This window comes from Myotis nattereri (assembly GCF_964212035.1).
Source record: "Myotis nattereri genome assembly, chromosome: 2".
Lineage (NCBI taxonomy): Eukaryota > Metazoa > Chordata > Mammalia > Chiroptera > Vespertilionidae > Myotis > Myotis nattereri.
Genome location: NC_138076.1, coordinates 176,168,275 through 176,175,076, shown reverse-complemented (window position 1 = coordinate 176,175,076; position 6,802 = coordinate 176,168,275). Strand labels below are relative to the sequence as shown.

General features: G+C 36.5%; 1 pseudogene across 1 annotated transcript; it reads left to right on the top strand.

Moving 5' to 3' along the window:
- Positions 1-5,193: 5,193 nt before the first annotated feature.
- Positions 5,194-5,661, top strand: LOC308513238 (large ribosomal subunit protein uL23-like; annotated as a pseudogene). Its single transcript has one exon. The product of its transcript is annotated as a large ribosomal subunit protein uL23-like (transcript).
- The last annotated feature ends 1,141 nt before the right edge of the window (positions 5,662-6,802 follow it).

The window sequence follows — 6,802 nt, the reverse complement described above, 5'->3', positions numbered from 1 at the left end:
GGTGCCCAGATGAGGCCCAGCTGTGAAGCAATTCAAGCTGCTGTGGGGCTTTGGGCCTTCTTTTGCATGTTCTGGGTCTCTCTGACCTAGCTGCAGTTTGTTAGGTAATTTTAGATTGCAAAGGGCCAGACCATTCATATGCAAAAACTTCTGCACACAGCTTGGGGCAGGGTCTCAAGGAATCAACAGAGCAGAACAAACAGCTATGGCTGATCCTCAGCCCTGCCCTAAGAGGCCTCCATACCTCTGCACTTTACTTCTGCACCTCCTCTGAGTCTCAGTGTGCTTTTCTCTTTCCTTCTAGTTGTAGAATTTCTACTCAGTCAGCCTTCCTGTGGTTCTGGATGCTGTCCATTTTGTCTTTTAGTTGTAGTTTTGAAGTGGTTGTGCGAGGCAGCAATTTCATGTTTTTACCTATGCCGCCATCTTGGTTTCTCTCCTGGTCTCGGGTTTTAGCCAGCCCTCCTCCATGTTTCCCAAAGTAGTTATTCAGCCTCTGCCTTAGCATCTGTGTTGATTCAATAGACTAAAAGTTTGGCAAGACTTTCGTACTGAAATAATTAGATTTCAGTAGGGTCTTTTATGCACGTCTGTGACTTACAAATTTATATTTCTCTGTTTTACATTTAGAGTACTTTGAATTTTGTTTCTCCTCATAAATCTTGCTATGGTGCTAACACCTGATAGCACAAAGGACATTATTAGGAGAATAAAAAAGATTGATGCATCCTACTCCAACCTGTAGGTGAATTGTTGCTTTAATGTGATTGTTCTGTTTTATGCCTGGGCTTTGTCCCACCTTGTTGAATACTCAGACATAATAATGCAATTTAGTCAGGAGAGCACCAGGTGGTACATAATGTCATCACTGAAGATGCTGTTACTATGGCACCCAGAACCCTATTCCAGCTCTACGCTTTCACCATCTTTCTCTGTTTTCACAGAGGGGAGAAGCGGCTGCAAACCAGATTTTAATATTTTAAACTTAGCTAGGAGGTTTTGTTCTCTATCAGGATGGATGTTCTTCTCATCATTCTTTTTTTGTCAAGCAGTCTCACTGTGCATAATCCAAAGCTTCTTTTGGTGTTAACAGAGTCATTTCCAGGTAAAATATTTTGGTGTATTACCATTGTGACCTAACAGTTGAACCAGAGAAAGAGAATTAATCTTTGGGAAAATATTAGTAAACAGAAACTTGACGGTCTTCCTGTGCACTGGGGAGGCTAGCTGGTAAATGAAATGATCTTCCTCGTTTCTAAGAACCTTAAAATATATGGATTGTTTATTTGGGTCTCCAAACACTGCAAGGCAATCTTCTGCATGACAAATTTTTAAGGAGAAGCTTGGATACAACAAAGGCTTACGATGTTAAGGTTTCTCTTAACTAACCCTAAATCTTTATGGTGATAACTTAGTGATAAAGTGTGATATTTTGGAATAAACTTTAAGAAAGAGGAACTGGAATTTTGAATCTCATAATCAGCATTTTTCAAAGTCTGTTCTGCAAAATGTTACTGAATGCTATACAACAGATGAGTTCATTGAGAAATGGTGGGTTAAACAAAATTAAGCTGGTTGACTCACTGGAAGAATTCACAGGGGCCTTCATTTATTAATTAATGCACAGGGTGAATTTCTAAGAGTTGGATAAAATAGGCAGCATTTTTCATTTTTATTTCATCATGAAGTTATTTTTAACAGAGTATGTTAATGATCTCATGTCCCCCCAAAGCAACCATTGGGAAGACCCACCCTAAATTCTCCTTTGAGAAAAGTCCTATGGACTACATAGATAAAACATTCTTTGTTTAATTAAGCAATGTGCACATAATCAGATGAAGACAGTTATGTAAGCAACAATAGGTTATACAAATTGGAATCCGAGAGCATAATCTTCTGTGATAGATAATTGAAAGAATCTACTGCTGGAGCTGTAGGTGCCAAGAGATCAAGAGATTAGCAGAAACTTGGACCTCTCACATGTGAGTGTGACTGAACAAGGTACATTGTGAAGATCCATCCCCTCATGAATGTGAAAAGTAGGTACGGGATAATTGTGTTGGGCTTTTGTCCTTAGCTTGCATATTTTTGTTTCATTGGAAAGGACAGTTTTACACAAATGAAAAGTGAAATAACAATATAACTCGATATTGAATTGATTTAAATGTGTTGTACAGACAAAAGTTTGTTAGAATTCAAAGGGAGAAGGGAAAGATAGCGGGCTGCATGGAAGGCTTCAGTAGTAGATGAGATTTGGTCTAGTTTTAAAGAATAGCCTAAAATAGTGAGAGGCTGAGTGGAACTTTGAATTTAGTAATTTCATCTTCTGTCCCCCAAAATCCCTTTCCTTGATGATCTTAGTGATGACTTGAGATATGTAGAATTATAGAGTATGCCTAAATACCATCCAGACATTTTTGTGCTGCCACTCTTATATTTTATAATCCAACAAAATATTTGCTTTGTCTAAAAGAAATGGCATATTTCTCATTCATAAAAGAATAAAAAGAGGAAGGAAAAATAGTTAAGGGAGAGGAGAAACTGGAATTTTCTTAAAAATGCATTGCCTTCTATTTCTTTAAAAGTAATCTATTATAACAGGTTTCTGTATCTCAGTCACAGCATAAGAAAAATGGTGCTATTATAAGTCATATGAATTTACAAAATACTTCATTTCTTTATCACTGTTGATTGTGCAAAAAATTTAAAATAAAAATAGAATAAAAAATTGAAACAAATTTAAAAATTACTAGTAATTCTAAACCCAGAGATAAATAGCACACAAATGGAAAAATTATATAATTTATAGTAAGCATATATATTATATATATTAAGCATACATATTTCATATATATGAAAGATAACACACATGAAAGATATATATATGAATGATAATATATTTGGTCTATAACTATATGTATTTAGAAAAAAGTGATTATAGTCTTCATTCTACTTTTAAACCTGATATTATTCACACAACAGTATTGGCCTACTCTAATATATCTCTATTTTTTAAAAAAATTTATGATCTGTTGAACCAACCTCCTATTGTCTGATTTTTAGATTCTTTTTTCCATAGACTAGACCAAATGTTTATCTTAAAATAAATGATACAAATGATTGACCTATAACTGAGTTCTTAAAATCAAAATAATCTAAGATATAAAAAGCACTATTATTATGTTCATTATTAACCCATATTACTGTTATGATATAACCTACCAGCAATCAGGATACTAGGAGCATCCCAAATTATGTTTACTTATTTCTTAACTATGTTTTATAGTAAAATAAAACAAAATAAGAAAAGCCAAAATTTTACATTAGGATAGTTTTTCAATCTGGTTAAAAAAAGTAATATTTCTTTATTTTTCCACATAGAGGGAGGAAACTCCTTTTGGAATTCAGCGATTGCCACTCTGTCCTCTTTGGGTACTTAAAATACAAGGTGTCCCAAAAATGTATACACAGTTTGAATGATCATAAAGTCAGTGTTTATTAACATACAGTTCATTTTCAAAATTAAGTGAGTTATCAGTTGTTAAAGTATGTATACATTTTTTGGGACACCCTATATCCTGATTGCACCTGTGTCTCAGTTACTGGTGTGGAGTCAGCCACATGTAGAGAACCTCTGACTGTTTTTGTTTTTTAAGTCGTACCTGTGCCAGAGAAAGAGAGAGAGTACACAAACAGTGCTTCTCAACTGTGGGTATACACTAAAACCTGGAAATCTTTAACAAATGCTCCTTTTTCCTTAGGAGATTCTAATTTAATTGGCCTGAGGTGTGCCCTGGACATGGGCATTTTAAAGACTTTGTAGGTGATTCTAATGAATAGCCAGGTTGAGAACACTCTTGTAGAGAAGCCAAATATATACATATATATTTCATCTCTAATGGAAAGAAAAGTTATCCTTTCCTTTGGCCACTGTAAAATATTCTTTTAAGATATATCATCAAACTTTTATCAGTACCTTTAAATTCAGTTTGTTCAAGAAAGTATGGAGACAATAGAAATGACTTTGAATTTTCTCTTAGAGGTAAGAAAGAGGCAATTTTAGAACAAGCAGAATAACATGACGTTTTGCTTTACAAGTAAGTAGTCCACAGAATGCACCCTCCAGAATGGCAATGCAGGCAGAAAATAGAATAGGTTCCACAGGGCAGAGACAGAATGCTGAATGCTTGCTTAGAAGGAGATTGGGACTATTCAGAATACCTACTTAGCCCTTGGGCTTGAAATCATGAAAATAACTATATTTTTTCTTTTCCAAATGTCTTTCTGATTCATAGTCACAATACTAAGCTGAAAGAACCACTAATTTTACTCATATGGGACCTTATAATTTTATGGGGGCCTTATCACAGAGTTTTAGAGTTGGAAAGGATCCCCAGAGTAATTGAACCAAGCTCCTCTCGGCTCTGCTTTTGAATCTTTGCTACTGAAAGGATTTTACAGACAGAAGAGTCAGTTAGGGGGAAAAGGGGTCCATGGAGAGGAATGCATACGTAATGGGCAGAGACAGCTCCAAGCCGCCAGATTGTTTACGAGACTGTTATAAAATAAGGGGAAGAAGAGGAGGGGGGCAGCAGGTGAGCTTTGGAACTTTGAAACTGACACCATGCAGGGAAAGGGGGAAAGTGGCCAATTAGGAAAACACGGGGGACATAAAATAAGGAAGGGTCCAATAAGGTTGAACAGACGAAGACGCTACTAGCATTTATAAACCCGTAGACAAAGAGACTCACAGGACTAGGCTCTTTCCCATTTTGGAGAGAGAGAGAGAGTTCTCCATTTTGGGGACCCCTCCCCAGCGGGAGTTTGTATACACTTGCTAGAAACTTCCACACTTTTGCTTAAAATCTTTTAGTCCGAGAATTTTATTCTTCAAACTGTAAGACAAGAACCTGCGAGAAGAGTCCAAGCTTGCCATTTGGGGTATCACTACCACGTTCACAGCAAGTGGTGTACATTTTTTGCTTAAACACATCCAGTGACAAGGAAATCACTGGCTCACCCTTAAGTCTGAACATCTCCAGTTGTTATAAAATTCGTTTTTTCTTCATAAATATGTGATAGGTTATAACTTCCATCCTTTTATTCTGTGTGGCTATTGGAAGGAAAAAAAATAATTTGTAAACGCAATTGTCCTAAGTAAATCAAATATAAGAATTAGATTCTTGCCTTTTTATGAAGATGGTGCGGAAAGCTAAGAAGGAAGTCCCTGCCCCTCCCAAAGCCGAAGCCAAAGCAAAGGCTTTGAAGGCAAAGAAAGCAGTGTTGAAAGGCGTCCACAGCCACAAAACGAAGAAGATCCGCACGTCACCCACTTTCTGATGGCCAAAGACACTAAGGCTCCGGAGGCAGCCTAAATACCCTCGGAAGAGCGCACCCAGGAGAAACAAGCTTGACCACTACGCCATCATCAAATTCCCCCTGACTACCAGTCAGCCATGAAGAAGACAGAAGACAATAATACACTAGTGTTCATTGTGGATGTCAAGGCCAGCCAGCACCAGATCAAACAGGCTGTGATGAAGCTCTATGACATTTATGTGGCCAAAGTCAACACCCTGATCAGGCCTGATGGCGAGAAGAAGGCATATGGCTCCTGACTACGATGCTTTGGATGTTGCCAACAAAATTGGAATCATCTAAACTGAGTCCAGCTGCCTAATTCTAAATATAAAAATTTTACACTGTAAAAATAAAAAAAAGAATTAGATTCTTTTCTGTGTAGATAAGAAATATAAAGACAAAACTTACAACAAATTTAAAATAAAATGGTGTTTCCTGATATTTTTCTGACATGTAAAGTAATTTATTCTAATTTATCAAATATTAAAATTAAGAAGAATATAATTTGCCCAGCCACATAGCTCAGGGTTGAGCATTGACCTATGAACCAGGAACTCATGGTTTGATTCCCGGTCAGGGCACATGCCCAGGTTGTGGGCTTGATCCCCAGTGTGGAGCGTGCAGGAGGCAGCCAATCAATGATTTTCTGTCATCACTGATGTTTCTATCTCTCTCTCTCCCGCTCACATCCTTTCTGAAATCAATAAAAAATATGTTTTTTAAAAAGAATATAATTCATTTTAGTTAGTATAGTAATGAGTGGCCCAGGTAAAGGAATATGAAGATGAAAAAAATGTGAAACAAATGACTGCAGGTAAGTGAATTTTTAGTTGCTTGAACAATTTTTAAGTTAGAGCAAGCTCTCTCAATTAGAGAACTAAGGTTTATACTTGAATTTCTCCTGGAAAATATAGTTATTAATGCCTTAGACCAGCGGTTCTCAACCTGTGGGTTGCGACCCTTTGGGGGTCGAACGACCCTTTCACAGGGGTGGCCTAAGACCATCGGAAAACACATCTATAATTACATATTGTTTTTGTGATTAATCACTATGCTTTAATTATGTTCAATTTATAACAATGAAAATACATCCTGCATATCAGATATTTACATTATGATTCATAACTGTAGCAAAATTATAGTTATGAAGTAGCAACGAAAATAATTTTATGGTTGGGGGTCACCACAACATGAGGAACTGTATTAAAGGGTCGCGGCATTAGGAAGGTTGAGACCCACTGTCTTAGACAAAGATATAGAAATCAGGTCTATCTAATTTACAGTAACAAATCTGGGAATGGTTATTGCAGTACTGTGGGGCACCTTACTGATGCCTGAGATTAAAAGAATTATACACTTACAAAAATATCCTCCAATTTTGTGAACAAAATGGAGAAGGTAATACAAAATCTACAATAAAAAAACCATATATATATGGCTC